Source organism: Lissotriton vulgaris, unplaced genomic scaffold (genome assembly GCF_964263255.1).
Source record: "Lissotriton vulgaris unplaced genomic scaffold, aLisVul1.2 SCAFFOLD_3203, whole genome shotgun sequence".
Classification (NCBI taxonomy): Eukaryota; Metazoa; Chordata; class Amphibia; order Caudata; family Salamandridae; genus Lissotriton; species Lissotriton vulgaris.
In genome coordinates this window covers 150,744-166,565 of record NW_028241256.1, presented here as the reverse complement: position 1 = coordinate 166,565, position 15,822 = coordinate 150,744, and the positions used below count along the sequence as shown (strand labels likewise).

Below are 15,822 nucleotides of genomic sequence, written 5' to 3'. Positions count from 1 at the left end.
GAGGAGGCTGATCCTTTCCTAAAGTTTGGTGGGAGGGAGATTTTTCTTTCTCCTCATTGCTCTCTGTTTGAGTGGAGTGATCCATAGTTTCAGGCTTCACAACACTATTATCTGATTGAGTTTGGGCTGTGGCCATCACAACCCCACCAACCTTTTTAGGAAGGGACTCAGTTTGGGTATGGGCTGTTACCATCACAGCCCTGCCAACCTGTTAAGGGAAGGAATCTGTCTGAGATTGGGCTGTGACTAGCACAGCCCTCCTGACCTGTTCAGGGAGGACATCTTGGACTGGGGCTGTGCCCATCACAGCCCCACTACCCTTTTCATGGAGATTTACCATTTTAAAATGGGTTTCTTACTCAACCTCAGCCCAGGCTGAGATCTCTAAATCATTCCCCAGTAGACAATCTACAGGCACGTTTGATGACACTGCCACTCTCTTGGGCCAGTGACACATCCCCAGCTGAGATTTACCACTGCCATGGGATGATCTCTCTGCACTCCAACAATGTTGGTCACCTGATATGTGGCTCTAGGTAAAAGTTGCCTTGAGGGGACTAGGCTCTCAGTCACCATGGTGATGCTAGCCCCTGTGTCTCTATAGGCCTCAACTTTCAGACCATTGATGAGGGGCTCCTGTCTGTACTTGTCCAAAGTGTTGGGACAAGCAGTGAAGTTGGCAAACCCCATGCCAGTTTGACAGACAAGAGTATCTGTGGTAGGGGACCTGGTTAGGCCAGAGTCCACCTGGGTTCCCCAAGTATACCCAACCAAATTCTTGGGGGCACTCCCACCATCTGGGGGATTACTACTAGTAGTAACAGGTGGTGTTGGAGTATTACCTGGAGGAATATTTTCCTTATTGTTGGCCTTTGGTCAACTGCTGTCAGTTTTCCAATGGCCTACCTGTTTGCAGGTGTGGCAATAAGGTTTCATTTGGGTATTGGAAGGATTCTGGGACCCACCCCCTTCAGAGGATTTTTGGGGCCCTTTTGTGGTTTGATCTGAAGATTTATTCCCACCCTTCTCTTGAGGCTTGGTTGATTCTTTCTTTTGGTCACCACCCTGGTTCTTAGGCCTAATCTTGGTTCTGACCCATTTGTCTGCCCTCTTACCCAATTCTTGTGGAGAGGTCAGATCAGAGTCTACCAGGTGCTGGTGTAATAACTGGCTCTGACAATTATTTAAGGTTTGCTCTCTCATAATTAGATTACACAATCCTGTGTAATCAGTAACTTTACTTCCCAGTAGCCAGCCTTCCAAAGCCTTAGTGGCATAATCAACAAAGTCAGTCCAATCCTGAGACTGAGTTTTCTGGGTATCTCTGAACATCAACCTGTACTGTTCAGTTGTTAAGCCAAACCCATCAATCAGTGCATTTTTCAGGACTTGGTAATCATTAGCATCCTCAGGTCTAACAGTGAGGAGCTTATCTCTACCTTCACCTTCAACGGAGAGCCACAAGATAGCTGCCCACTGACTCTGGGGTACCTGCTGTACTGTGCATGCCCTCTCCAAAGCAGTCATCCATTTGTGGATGTCATCTCCTACCTTATAGGGGGGCTTTATTTTACTCAGGTGTCTGATATCAAAACTCCTGTCTTTATCTCTAGGGATAATGCTGCCACCAGTGGGTTCTAACCCACTCAATTTCTACTCTCTGGCAGAGGCAAGTTTCTCTTTGGCAAGGGCAAGTTCTTCCCTTTGGATCCTCAGATTCACTTCCTTCATCTTTGCTTCATGTTCTCTTCTCTGAGGGGAAGTCATCCCTCTCTGAGAAGATGCGTGAGAGACGTGGGAGTGAATAGATCTGTTAGAGCCTCTGGAGCGAGACCTAGCTCGTCTATTCCCAAGGTTAGGCCTGCTTGTGGACAGGACTGGGGCTCCCCCAGTTCCATCCCCATGTACGCCTAAGTTGGGCCTGGTAAGTCTACTGATTAAAGGTTGGCCATTGTCTACCTCCTCCTCTGATGAGTTCCCATCTTCCCTACCATCTACAATTTCTGTTTCAGGGAGGTTAGACTCAGGGTCACCTTCTAAGGGGGGCATGCTTCCATCTGCTGCATCTCAGGGGCCTGGATTAGAAGCCCTTCTAGCATCATATGTCTCTAAGAGACCTAACAGAAAAGGAAGGGTAGGGTTAGAACCCTGTTTCAGTTTCCCGGAGGTACACAATTGTCTCAGCTCCTGGAAATTGAGTGATGCATATCTAGAAAGGACCTGTGGAGGGTCACTAACCACAAGGGGAGCCACTGCGTTCTCTCCTGTGATAGACATGCTTTCTAGTGAGGTGTAAGTGGTGCACTTACCTACACTATGGGTTTTCCTACTGATCCCTTCCTAAGAGTTGTAGTCAGGGTGTGCTACTCCCTTTCTACTACAACAGCTGGTTCAGTAGAACTCAGAGTATTTCTAAGCTTGTTATATGTACCTATGGTACCTTATGTGATCTTTCAAATGATATCTCAAGATTATATTTGGTAAAAACAACAGCAAGCTCAAATCCCAACCGCTGCACACCAATGTGAGAAGTTGGCCGGATATATGATGCTCACTAGTTCTAGTGATCACCTTGTATCAGTCCAATCAACCCTTATGGTGATTGGTTGTAAGTCAACCTTATAGACCAGCTATCCTAATGTTAGCATGGACAAAGCAGCCTTAGGCTAAACTATTTTGGCATGTGAAGCCAGCTGTTTTACATATAACCCCTTGAATACCAAGTGAAAGAACACCGCACAGGTTGTTATAAAAATAAACCAGATATTTATTAATAACAAACACCTCTGAGCTCTTTATGAGATCGGAGGGCTAAGCAAATGACAAGACTCTTAGGAAAAATATGTTTAAGTTGCACGAATTACAATGGTGCCCTAGGGGCACATCAAACCATATATTAAAAAAGTGGTATAGGGAAATCGATAGAAGGAATGGAGCTGTCCAGAGGCTGTAGGTTCGCTGGGACTACACTACCCTAACCTTAGGTAAGTAATAGGAGGCCCACGGGATGCATGTGCAGAGTGTGAACTCACACGCGAGATGCGTAACAAAGTCAATGGACAGTACAGTTTACGAAAAGGTAAGTATTAGACAGTTCCGACTAGCTAGGACTAAAATGACTGGATACCTGGACACTAGGTTAGTCAATCTACCCTTGAGCACCGAAATGCTCTTGTTACCTCACCCATGGGCTGCGGGTGCATAGGTGTGAAAGTGCGTCGCGTTTCTGCGTTGAAGTAAATGGAGCCTTGAAGAAAATATGCTGCAGGCGACCAGGAGGAAGCTGTCCGGAGTGATCCAAGGGTGGTTCAAGGAAGATGAAGACCTGAAAGCAGAGGGGACAATGTTCACAGTCACTAGCCAGTGACTGGAGTGGAACCAGGAAGGAACCAGATGCTGTCGTCGAGATCAGGTGAAGAGTGGACACTTGACTCTGCAGCCACATGGACCAGGGGGTGTCCTCGATGACCAGGATGGAGGCACGAGCTGTCCCATGCAGGCTCTCGCTGTCGGCGGTGTTGGTTCCGGATTTGGCATCAACAGGCCTTGGCAAAGGCAACCCACTTGGTGAGTGGAAAAGGTGTCTGGTGCGGACCAGGAGGGTCCAGGGTGCTTCTCCTTCACAGGGAAGCAAGGGCCAGTCTGGAGCAACCAGACCAGCAGTGTTGATGTTGTGGATCGTCGTCTAGGAGGCCACTAGCCAGCAGGCAAGTGACCAGACAACGCATCAAGCAGCAATCAAGCAAAAGGGCCCCAGGCAGACCTCGTGGATGCTGGAGGGCTGATCTTCTGTGCAGGAGCTGTTTGGGGCTTGGGCTTCTCAATACCAAAAGCACTTTCTTGAGGATGCCTCTGAAGTCATGCTGGAAGCGAAGTGCAGTTTCTTCAAGATGGCCGGTCCCACGAGTCTCGTCGCACCCACAGATCTCAGGTGTGCTGCAGATGTAGGTAGAGGTTGGAGAGGTCTGGAAGTCCGGGTCTTGTCAGGCTCTGAGGTCTGGATCCACCAGGGAAGATGACAAAGTGAACCGATGGGACGCTTGATGGTGCCTGCTCATGCAGGGTGGTCACTCCTTGGCCACAAGGCAGATTTTGTCAGTCTTCTGTGGAGCAGAACATCAAAGTCCAGAGTTTCTACTTGTAGAGTTTCAAATCAGGATTAATCTAATTTGGAATGGGACCAGCTCCTACCTTTATTCTCCTAAAGGGGGCTGTACTGCGACTAGGTCCCTCCCATGGGTGGCACCAGGAAGGGGGATGGTTACACCCCCTATCCTTTGTCCGGTTTCGCACCAGAGCTGGGGCTGGAGTGCCCCAGCAACTAGTTTGAACAGGTGTATGCACAGGGACACCTTGTGTGCCCCAGGCATGTCTCATTCCTTTCAGCCTGTCCTAACTAATACACAAAATCCTGTCTGGGGTGGTGCTAGCACCTCCCAAGGCAGGAAACCCTTTGTCCAGGCCTCCCTCGCTGGAAGGACTCCCAGCAGCAGCAGGTCAGACTTGTGTCTGTGGTGGCAGCATCCATTTTGTGAATGCTGAGGCTCGAGTTAACTTTAACCGGGGTTCACAGTTACATACATGTTGTGTCCCTCTAAAAGGGTGGAGTGCTACCCCCGTCACCAGAACTGGTGAGGGGGTAGTATTCCAATTTGTATGACACCTTACTCGACATGTTTTGATAATGCTATGCCAAAGTTAGCAATAACCGCAAGGATTATAATGCACTTAAGAGTATATGGTATAGCGTTATCATGGAAACAGCTAAAGGACTTGGTTCCGAAAGCTGCAGACAGGCGCAGCTCATGCTAGAGCACCATCTCACATAATTCCAAGCACTCTGCCTCCAGGATTGTTAAGGCCTGCCATAGGAGTGACTTATAGGAGTATATGTGTCCATTTTAGGGTTAGATATAGGTATACTATATCTAAAGCAAAGGGTGATTACACCACCTTGCACCAGCTGGGTTACCAGCCAGTTGTGTCAGTTTTGGATGGCCAGCCAGGCGTGGTACAATACATGCTGCAGCCCCTGGTAGGCCTTGGGTGCACTTATGCCCTGGGTACCTATGGTACACTGTACAAGGATTTACAAGAGTGACCCAATACCAATTAGATATGTACCTAAGGTACTTGGAGTCCATTTTAACAGAGAGAGCAGGAAGCCTGGGGTCCTGGATAGCAGGATCCCAGGCCAACTATGTCGAAAACAAGCAAAAGACTAGGCAAAAAGTTGGGGGCAACCATAGTCAGATTTCCACCTTCCTACACTGTTGAACAGTAAATACTGTGTCAATCTCACACCAGAAACTCAACTCAACAATAATCCCTCAGAAGTGTACCTCAGACACTATAATTACAAAATGGCTGTGTTTCCCTCTCATTTCTCATACATATTCTGATACCCAGCCAATCAAATTTCATCACACAAAATCAAAACCAAAGTAAGATTTTAATTGGTTCAACATTTCAACACTTTCAAACTCACATAATCTTCAACCTCCCCCCACTGCTCTCTATCTATTACCATACTAACTCTCCACAAAACACCTACCTAAACCCAAAGGTGAAAAAGTCACCACTCAATATTACACTTAACCAACATCTAAACACTCAAATTTGTCATTTAAATGTATTTCTTTTTGTCTTTTTAGACCACCGTCACAGTGATGTGATCAGTGGTGTCAAATGAGATGTCATCAGTGATGTCATCAGTGATGTCATTTGAGATGTCATCAGTGATGTCATCAGTGATGTCACTGACCATGTCATGAATGATGTAATATGTGACATCATCAGCAGTGGATTGCGGGTGCGCGAAATATATTTAGTACAACTAACTATATAGGAGCACTTTCAATGGTTTTTTAAATGCTAATTCCTAACTATATAAGGCCTGAAACCTATGGTTTTTTATCTGAATTTGCAAGGTTTTTTAAATGCTAATTCCTAACTAAATAAGGCTTGAAACCTATGGTTTTTTCAGTGAATTTGCAAGATTTTTTAAACGCTAATTCCTAACTAAATCAGGCATGAAACCTATATTTTTTTTCAATAAATTTCAAAGGTTTTGTAAATGCTAATTCTGGGACCACCTGAGCTGCCATCTTGTTTCTCAGGAGAAGTGAGGTACAAGAGAGCACAAAACAAGAGTGGAAAACTTGAAAAGGGGGCAGGGTTGAGACCCCCTGACCCCCTTGCACTTCTCACTTGGCAAAATTGTAGGGACTGGTAGCCCGATGTGCCTTTGCTATGTCTCAAGATATGTGCTCCATTGGATTTTGAGTAATTTAGGTGCGAGCTACGCGAGTTCGCGAGCAGAAATCTGATTGGCTCTCGGATGTCTGTAAACATCCCAAACAGTCCGGAGCGGCCGCCATCTTGTGTTTCGGTAGGATCGAGACACAAGAGGTGGCAAAAACAAAGGGGGAAATGACCAAAAGGGGGCAGGGTAGACCCTCCTGACCCCCTAGGTTTGATGTGGGGGCCATTAAAGGGACCCACGGGGCAAGCGCCCGGTACGCGCACCGGGGAGCGTACCATGGGGAAAACCCAATGAAACAGTAAAATAATAATTTAAAGTGCTTAGAGGTAGGGTGGCTCTGAATAGAGTTGTTGTGTTGTGTGGGTGATTTATGTACCAACATGTAGGTACCAATGTAGAGTCTTAAATTTAATGTACACCGTCTCCTCTGTAAGCATGGGCGAATTTTGCGAATCTCGCGTTCGCGAATTTTGCGGATTTGCGAACTCGCAATCCGCAAAATCCGCGAATTCTCGCGAATTTGCGGATTTTTTTTTTGTGTTCGCACGGGTTTCTGCCAGTTCGCGAGGGTTTTGTACAATTTCGCAAACGCGAACTTACCTGTCGGGTCGCAAGTTTTGCGAACTTGTTGTTTCTACGTGTCCAGCCTGTTTGGGACACTCTTCTTCATCACTGCCACTCTCTGTCACCACTGCCACTCTCTGACTACTCATGCAACCCTCTGGCCCACCCATGCCACCCTCTGTTTCATCACAGCACCCTCTGGTTGTCCAGTCAGTGTACATTATTGTGGCAAAGCAAAGCACACCTTCCCTGCCTCAAGTGACCTGAATTAATTTGGGGCTGATTATTGTGTCACAGAATATTTTTTTAGCTGGCACCTGCTTCCTTAGTGCTTCCTGATTAGTGATCTTTTGCACTTGCTAAGTGCTTTCATTGTTGCAAAATTAGTTACAACACCTGCCCTGCCCCAACTGACAATAATGAATTAGGGGCTGATTAATGGATTTGAACTTCCAGCCTGGCTCCTGCTTGTCTCCCTTAGCTGTAATTCAGGACCTTTGTGGCATATGTGTAACTATTCTGAGGTTCAGAGCAGGGTCACATAATAGTTGCAACTGGCAACTGAACTCTGGAGGGGCCCCTCAGGAAGCACTACAGGAAATGGCTACTAATGATGAGCCTGAACTTTTGAACCTGGTAAGTAGTTTCAGTTTTGCTAAGATCGTATTTCTGCAATTTAGCCCTTATTCGCGGGGCGCGAAGTTGTACTGGGAAGCCCCGAACTCACGCGAACAGTGCGAGCAAGCCATAAAATCCGCTGCTCGCGGATTTGCGGATTTTGCGGGAGATTCGCGAATCTCGCGGATTGCGAATTTACCGAAAATCCGCAAAATCCACGAGCGAAACGGATTTTCCGCCCATGCTTACTCCTCTGTAGATATCTTGCATGTTGTTACAGAAGTTATTGTGGTATATGAATCCATACCATAGTCTGTCAGGAAAGCAGAAACAGATCCTTTAAGCACTCCCTGTGAAGGCCTAGGGGATCATGGGTAGTCTATCCTGCTCCCTTATGATGTTTTCAAGTATTACATTTTACTCTCTTCTGAATCTACACAAAATTGGCGGTGATATGGTGTATTAGAGACAGACAGTGAGAGAAAGGAGGCAGGAGATGAAAAAGAGATGTCAAATACACATTGGAGATAATATAGTGGGTGAAAGGAAGTAACTATGAGCAAACTTACTATGTTATACAAAAAAGTTGCACAGTATACTATTAGTCTCACTTTATAATATAATCATTTTGGTACTACTTCATGAATTAGATATAAAAATGAATAATGTCTCAAACATTTTTTAATTATTAAATATACATTTATTCTTCTGAATTTTCAAAATTTAAAAGAACTTCTAACATCAGATTGTCTGGAATCTCCTCATATTCTATGCTTTGTAAACAGTCAATCATTTCTTGGTCCAGTGATTCATCCATGAAATCCAAGTCATCATTATTTTCTTCAGGATTGTTCTCAATGATAATTTCAAAAGGTATGTTATTGGTTTCCTCTTTCCCTTCCATTTTCTTGCTGTAAATTGCATAAATAATAACTATATCAGTAGAGTTAGGGCACAGTTGAGTTTAAGTTCAGACAGGTACTTCTGAGTTTTTAACAGTCAAGTTATCTTTGGGCAGTGTATGGTATTAGGCAGGAAGTAAAAATATAAAAAAGTGCATGTGATGAAGCCTAAGTAAATTCATATTTATACCAGAGTAGCCTAACTCAATCCATAACTATAACAGAGAAGCCTATTTCAATCTATATCTATAACTGAGGGACAGTAAATACCTATCAGAAAATGTTTTTCCAAATTAACTTAAAATGCACAACATAGTTCCTCTTACAAATTAACAACTTACCTTACAGGAAGCTGTTGAAGTTTTCAGAGAATATTGTTTATAAATGTACCTCAGGTAGTACTAGTCAAAATGGCTGTGTTTCCCTCTCATTTTTCATATATATTCATGTACATAACCAATCAAATGTCAGCACATAAAAGTACAAAATGAAAGTAACATTTTAATTGGATGTAAATTCTAACACTTTATATGTGTTTTTGTCATGTAATTTACCTCAGGATATTTAGACAGGGCTACAGCCCAAATGGCTCAGTGGAATTCCACCAAATTTGGGAAACTGGTAGGGATTGGTATGTAGTAGGGCCTATTCTATATTTGGTGAAAGTCTCTCTAGTGGTTTTTATGTAAATTAACTTCTAACATTTTATGGGAGCGCTTACCGGTGCGCGCCCCGGTATGCGCACCGGTAGCGTTACGGGAGTCCGCCATTTTGTGTTTCGGTAGAATTGAGACACAATATGGAGGACAAACAACGTTGGGAATGGGTAAAAGGGGGCACAGTAGACACCCTCTGACCCCCTAGGTTTTCTGAGGGGGGCTTAGGAGGCTCATATAGGCCCAATAATAATTATTTTTTTTTATTTCGCGGGGGGAGGGCTCGGTACACGCACCGGGGAGCGTACCGGGGAGCGTACTTTGGTGAAAAATAGTGAAAAAAGGTAGAGTAAAATAATCATTTTGAGTGATCAGAGGTAGGGTAGCCCTGAAAAGAGCTTTTGGGTTCTGTGTCTGACTTAGGTACCTACAAGTAGGTTCCAATGAACAGTTTTAACTTCAGGAGGAATATTCTATTCCCCTCATCTGAGAAGTGCACACCATCTCCTCTGTAGATATCTTGCATGTTGTAACGCAAGTTATTGTTGTATATTGAACCCATTCCATGGTCTCTCATGTAAGCAGAAACAGATTTAGTCATGTTTCCGTGCTTTCTCAAATTGTGGACAAAATTGGTTGGACCACTTCCATTTCTGTCTTTGGCATATATTGGAATATACTAAGGCAGTTTGTGGAAAAAGTGCCATTAATTGCCCAACGGTGTCCTTTAAAAGCATTTCCAGACCTACCCCAGTCAAAGTGCCTAGGTCATTTCCACCACAGTGCACAATTATCAAGTCAGGGTGTGGCAGATGCAAAAAGGTTTTCACCAATGGTATCAATTGGTGACATCTCAATCCTCTCTGGCCAATCCACTTGATATCCACAGTTGGTAAATCAAGGTTGTGAAAATTTCTGCTAGCTGCATACCTTTGAGCCCAGTGGATGTAGCTATGCCCAATAATCCACACAGAATACATGATGAGAGAAGGTTCTGGTGCAGTCAGATGAAGTGTGGGAATGAAATGGCAGTTGGAACAGTAAGAGTTTGCAAAAACAAATGGTGGAGTTTCAGTGCTCTTGAATCACAAGCAATGGTTGGGTTAGATAGTTGAAAACTGTACGTTAGGGTGCATGGTTCTGTTCTGTGAAAGAAGTAATTTGAATGGATAAGAAAAAGTCATTTAAAGAAACATTGCACCGGACCAGATGGTGTATTGAGAGGTCAAACATCCTTGCTGAGTTCATTTGCAACATTGTAAAATAAACTTTTGAACCTGAGAGCTCAGTGAGGAGGGAGTTGCTATGGTAACAGGCAGAAAGGGTTGAGGGAGGAAGGGTGTTGGTTTGAAAATAGTGAGGGAAGAGTTTTAATTGGTTAACAAAAGAGATATGTGTGTAGAATTAGAGGTTTTCTGTGCCAGTCATGGTTGCAGTGTCTGGAGTGCATACCTTTTGCTCTGCTAAAGAAATATTGGTGTGTGTGTCTGACACTGTTCTTAATCTCTCAAAGCATTTGTAAAGGTATGTAATAATTCATTTAATATAGATAGAGACTTGTATGCTCTATGGAGAAGATTTGGAAGCAGATTGTGTTTTTTTAATGTTGCTTTGTGTCATGTTTTTTGATAATGCTTGGTAAAAAGATTTGGCTGCATAGAGGAATTATATTTTGTAAAATTGAGAAGTTTCAGTCCTGACATGGAATGCTTGTACATAGGAGCTGCGCTCGGTTTCTAAAATGTGATGTGAAAAACGATTTTGGGGTAAAGTAATGGCTTTTACATTTTTGAGAAGGAATAAATAGTGTCTAAAAGATTAAATACATATATGTGAACCTTTCACAATGGTGTCACCTGTGTTACCTCAGATTAGAAAGCAGATTGAGCTTCTTTCTTGTTGGTTTGTGTCATGTTTTTTTATAATGCCTGGTATCAACATTTGCAAGATAGAGGAATTGTGTTTTGTGAAATAGTGAGGGTTCAGTAGTGAAATTGAATGCTTGTACATAGGAGCTGCGCTCTGTTTCTAAAATGTGATGTGAAAAACGATTTTGGGGAAAATGAATGGCTTTTACATTTTTGAGATGGAATTAATAGTGTGTGCCTAATTAAATAAATATATTTGAACCTTTCACAATGATGTCACCTGCATTACCTCAGAGTAGGAAGCAGATTGAGCTTCTTTCTTGTTGGTTTGTGTCATGTTTTTTGATAATGCTTCGTATCAACATATGCAAGATAGAAGATTTGTATTTTGTGAAATAGTGAGGTTTCAGTAGTGAAATTGAATGCTTGTACATAGAACTTGCGCTCTGTTTCTAAAATGTTATTTAAAAAACGATTTTGGGGTAAACAAATGGCTTTTACATTTTTGAGAATGAATAAATAGTGTCTGCATGATTAAATAAATATAGGTGAACCTTTCACAATGATGTCACCTGTGTTACCTCAGATTAGGAATTAGATTGAGCTTCATTCTTTTTGGTTTGTGTCATGTTTTTTGATAATGCTTGGTATCAACATTTGCAAGATAAAGGAATTTTGTGAAATAGTGAGGTTTCAGTAGTGAAATTGAATGCTTGTACATAGGAGCTGCGCTCTGTTTCTAAAATGTTATTTAAAAAACGATTTTGGGATAAATGAATGGCATTTACATTTTTGAGAAGGAATAAATAGTGTCTTTAAGATTAAATACATATATTTGAATCTTTCACAATCATGTCACCTGTGTTTCCTCAGATTAGGAAGTAGATTGTGCAGATGAGGTGAGGCCTGTCCAGGGGTGTAGATGAGGTGAGGCCTGTCCAGGGGTGCAGATGAGATGAGGCCTGTTTAGGGTTGCAGATGAGGTGAGGCTTGTACAGGGGTGCAGAGGAGGTGAGGCCTGTGTTCAAGAGTGTAGTGGAAGAGAGGCCTATCCAGGGATGCAAAGGAGGTGAGGCCTGTATCTAAGAGTACAGTGGGGGAGAGGCTTCATGACGTCCAGTCCACTGCACTCTTAGACACAGGCCTCACCACTTCTGCTCCCCAGGACAGGCCTCACCTCATCTGCACCTCTGGTAAGGTCTCACCTCATATGCATCTTGTTACCATCTATTATTTCCAATACATTGAGGCTTGTACAGGGGGCACAGAGGAGGTGAGGCTTGTCTAGGGGTCAGAGGAGGTGAGTCCTGTCCATTGCACTATTGGACACAGGCCTCACCTCCTCTGCACCTCTGGACAGGCATCAACTCATCTGCACAATCTGCTTACTAATCTGAGTAAACACAGGTGACATGATTGTGAAATGTGCTTATATGTTTCTAAAATCATGCAGATACTATCTAATCCTTGTCCATAATGTAAAATCAATTCATGTGCCCGAAATCTTTTTTTAAATAACATTTAAAAAACAGAGCACAGGTCATATGTACAAGCATGTCATTGCACTACTGAAACCTCACTCATTTACAAAATACTCCAAGTTTTGAAATCTGTACAAGAAATTGAGTATTTGGCGGAGAAAGAACCAAACAGTACAGATATTTTGAAAACAAACATGTTGGATACATACCATCCAAATAGAAGTAGTCATCTTGAGAATACTTGTTTGTAGGAAGTTCTGCAAAACTACAGTAATAAGAGGAACATCACAGAAGATATCAATAATGGAATATATGCTGTCATTGGCTGTGAAGGATGTCCAGTGAAGCAGAGAAAAGGCCATTTGATTAATCATCGAAAAATGAGTTGCGAATCTCCAGACAAAAGGTAATTTTACTATTTAGCTCTTTTGCAACTCTTTAAGCCATGGCGTAAAGAAGAGGAACTACTTGGAGATTTTCTCTGTTACGAAGATTCTTTTAATGCAACTAAGGATACCATAGAATGTCCTGATTTTTCCAAATTATCTGCAAATGTTGAACGAAGAAAAAGAGCAAGAAGCTACCATTGCAGCAGAGATTGCTAGAGACAGTTCTCAAGACAGTCAGAGTTCTACTTCATTGAGCCAGGATCCACTAGGAGGACCTATTATCCAAAATGAAGCTGCCACTGCCATGGATGAGGTGGAAAGAGCTATGGAACAAGCTCAGGAGGATGTAGTTAACTTAGAATATTTGGTGAAACAACTAAACGTTGAGCAGAAAAAGATATATGACAAAGTCACAGAACAGATTGAACATGGATTTAGTCATGAGAAAAAAGAGTGCTCATGTACATCATTTAAGCCTGTGCGACTCTACGTGAGTGGAGAAGCGGGGACTGGAAAAAGTTTTCAGATTAAAGCAATTGCAACTTATCTGCAGAAAAGGACTGAATCTCCGTTGTCTTGTGTTGTAACCGCTCCAACTGCGCTGGCAGCACATAACATTAAAGGGATTACTCTACATCGTTTACTGATGCTACCAGTTGAGCATGATAATAAATTGCAATACCACAAGCTATCAGGAGATGCGTGTTCTGAAGTTTCCAGAGTCCTGAGGAAAATGAAACTTCTTATCATTGATGAAGTAAGCATGGTCTCAAATCTAATGCTTGCTTTTGTGCATTTGAGGATGCAAGAAATTCTTAGAACAGATTATGATTTATTATTTGGAGGGAAACACATTATTGTTTTTGGAGATCTACTACAGTTGACTCCAGTGAAAGGTCAACCAGTGTTTAAAATGCTCACGCATGAAGATACCAGGAAGTCCCTAGGAAGCATTGGAAACATTAATAAATGGTTAAATTTCAAATATGCAGAACTGCTTCAAAATATGCAACAGGCAAAGGATGAAGATTATAAAAAAATTCTACAAGATGTTAGAATCGGAATAGTAAGTGAGCATGGAAAAGAAGCTTTACATGCACAATTAATTTCAAATTTGTATCCAAATGAAAACATTCTTCCAGAGAATATTTTTATGAAAATTACTGAGAACAAATCTGGGATAGGTTTGATGCCAACTCTGAAAGAATGTTCCATTTTCAACAATAAAATGTTAAAGTTAGAAAATTAGGAGATTGTGAAACTGGAAGCAATAGATAAAATCGAGCATATGGGTGCAACAATTGTTTTGTCAGAAAATTTGAAATCAAAATTGGATTCATTAGAGAAGAGTATATCTAAAACTGCTGGTCTTGAAAAGACACTGAATGTGTGTTTAAATTGTCGTATCATTTTGAGAAGGATTTTAAATGTTGAAAGAGGTCTGGTAAATGGAGCAATGGGTCATGTTGTTGATTTTGTGAATTACAGAAATAGAGATGGAATTGAACTTGTAAAAATTAAATTTGATGGCATTGAGCAAGTACAAGAAATCAGTTGTTGTTCTGCTAGATTTTTGCTTGTAAAAGACTTATATGTTCGCCGAAAACAGTTTCCTGTTTGTTTGGCATATGCGGTGACAATTCATAAATCTCAAGGTTTAAGTGTAGATAGTGCTTTGGTGAACATTGGAAGTTCTGTGTTTAAAGAGGGTATGGCATATGTGGCATTATCACGAGTCAGAACTTCATCAGGATTGTACTTGATTGAGTGTGATGAGACAAAGATTTGTGCAGATCTAGATTGTGTTAAAGAATACAATAGGTTAAGAAGAGAGTATGCTCCACATTTGTCTCAATATGTTCTGTTTGAAAAACGTATGGTAAGCCGAAAATGAAGAAATGAGAATAATTGCAGTGAGGTAGTAGCAAAAAGACAAAAAGTAGATGAAACTGTAATTGTAAGCAGAAAGAAAAAGGATTCTGTTGAAGATGTTGTTGGATTTCAGTTTGAAAACAGTTCTGGTGTCAACTGCTATGCTAATGTAGTGGTTAATGTTGTTTTTTTTCTTCAAAGTTTACAAGAACAGATTGTTGAAAATCGGGATCAAAGATTATGCCGTTTATTCAATTCTGTGTTTGAGAAATGTAGCAGTGATAGAGCACAAATAGAAAGTGTTTCAGAAATTCGAAATCTTTTAGACATATGTTCTGGTCAAGAAAAATTTTCACAGAATATTCAGCAGGATTGTCAGGAATGTTTAATGTATATGTTTGGTGTATTGGAAGATGAAGGGGTAGATGTAGAAAATATTTTTAGTCTTTCTTATCAATGGCAGCATGACTGCGACAATTGTAGTTTATCAAGTAGTACTAGAATAGACACTGAAAGATTTATATATTTGACTTTACCAGACAGCAAATCAGTGTCTTTTAATAATCTAGTTAAAGCAGCTGATCAAAATATGGTGTGTACCCAATGTAAGTGTGCAATACTGTCCACAATATTTATACAAACCTATGGTCAGTATGTCATTTTAATGTTCCAACGATGTAGACCTGATGGAACTAAATTGACAACTTCTATTAAAAATTTTGTGGCTTCTCAGTTATCAATTTCAAGTAGAACCTTTGCAACTGTAGCTATTATTTATCATGACGGTCCTTCGACAACATCAGGGCTTTATACAGCTTATTTAAAATGTCAAAAAGGTTGGACCTACTGCAATGATACTCATTTGACTTTCAAACAACGTTTGCCTATTGACTTAAAAAATTCTTACCTAGTGTTTTTAGAACCAAGATTTAAGTTAAGGTAATTGGCCTATGAAGACGGGAGCAGTTAATAAAAGTTAGACTGCTGTTTAAAATTATATTGTGAGTAAAAGTGATCAAGATAATATAAAAATTCTAGTTCTCATATAGGTACTGTAAGTGGATCTCATAGTAAGTGATATCCGTATTATAGTAAATGTTGAACATGAGTGAGCCAGAGATGGAAATATGAATATTTAAACATTGTGAAAATGTTGTATGAGCTTTTCTTTCAGAACATCGGGAAAACGGTAATTTCAGAGTTTGTT

General features: G+C 41.6%; 1 pseudogene; it reads right to left on the bottom strand.

The window, feature by feature from the left end:
* Nucleotides 1-8,358, bottom strand: part of LOC147672001 (uncharacterized) — a 79,411-nt pseudogene extending 71,053 nt beyond the window's left edge.
* Nucleotides 8,359-15,822: the final 7,464 nt, after the last annotated feature.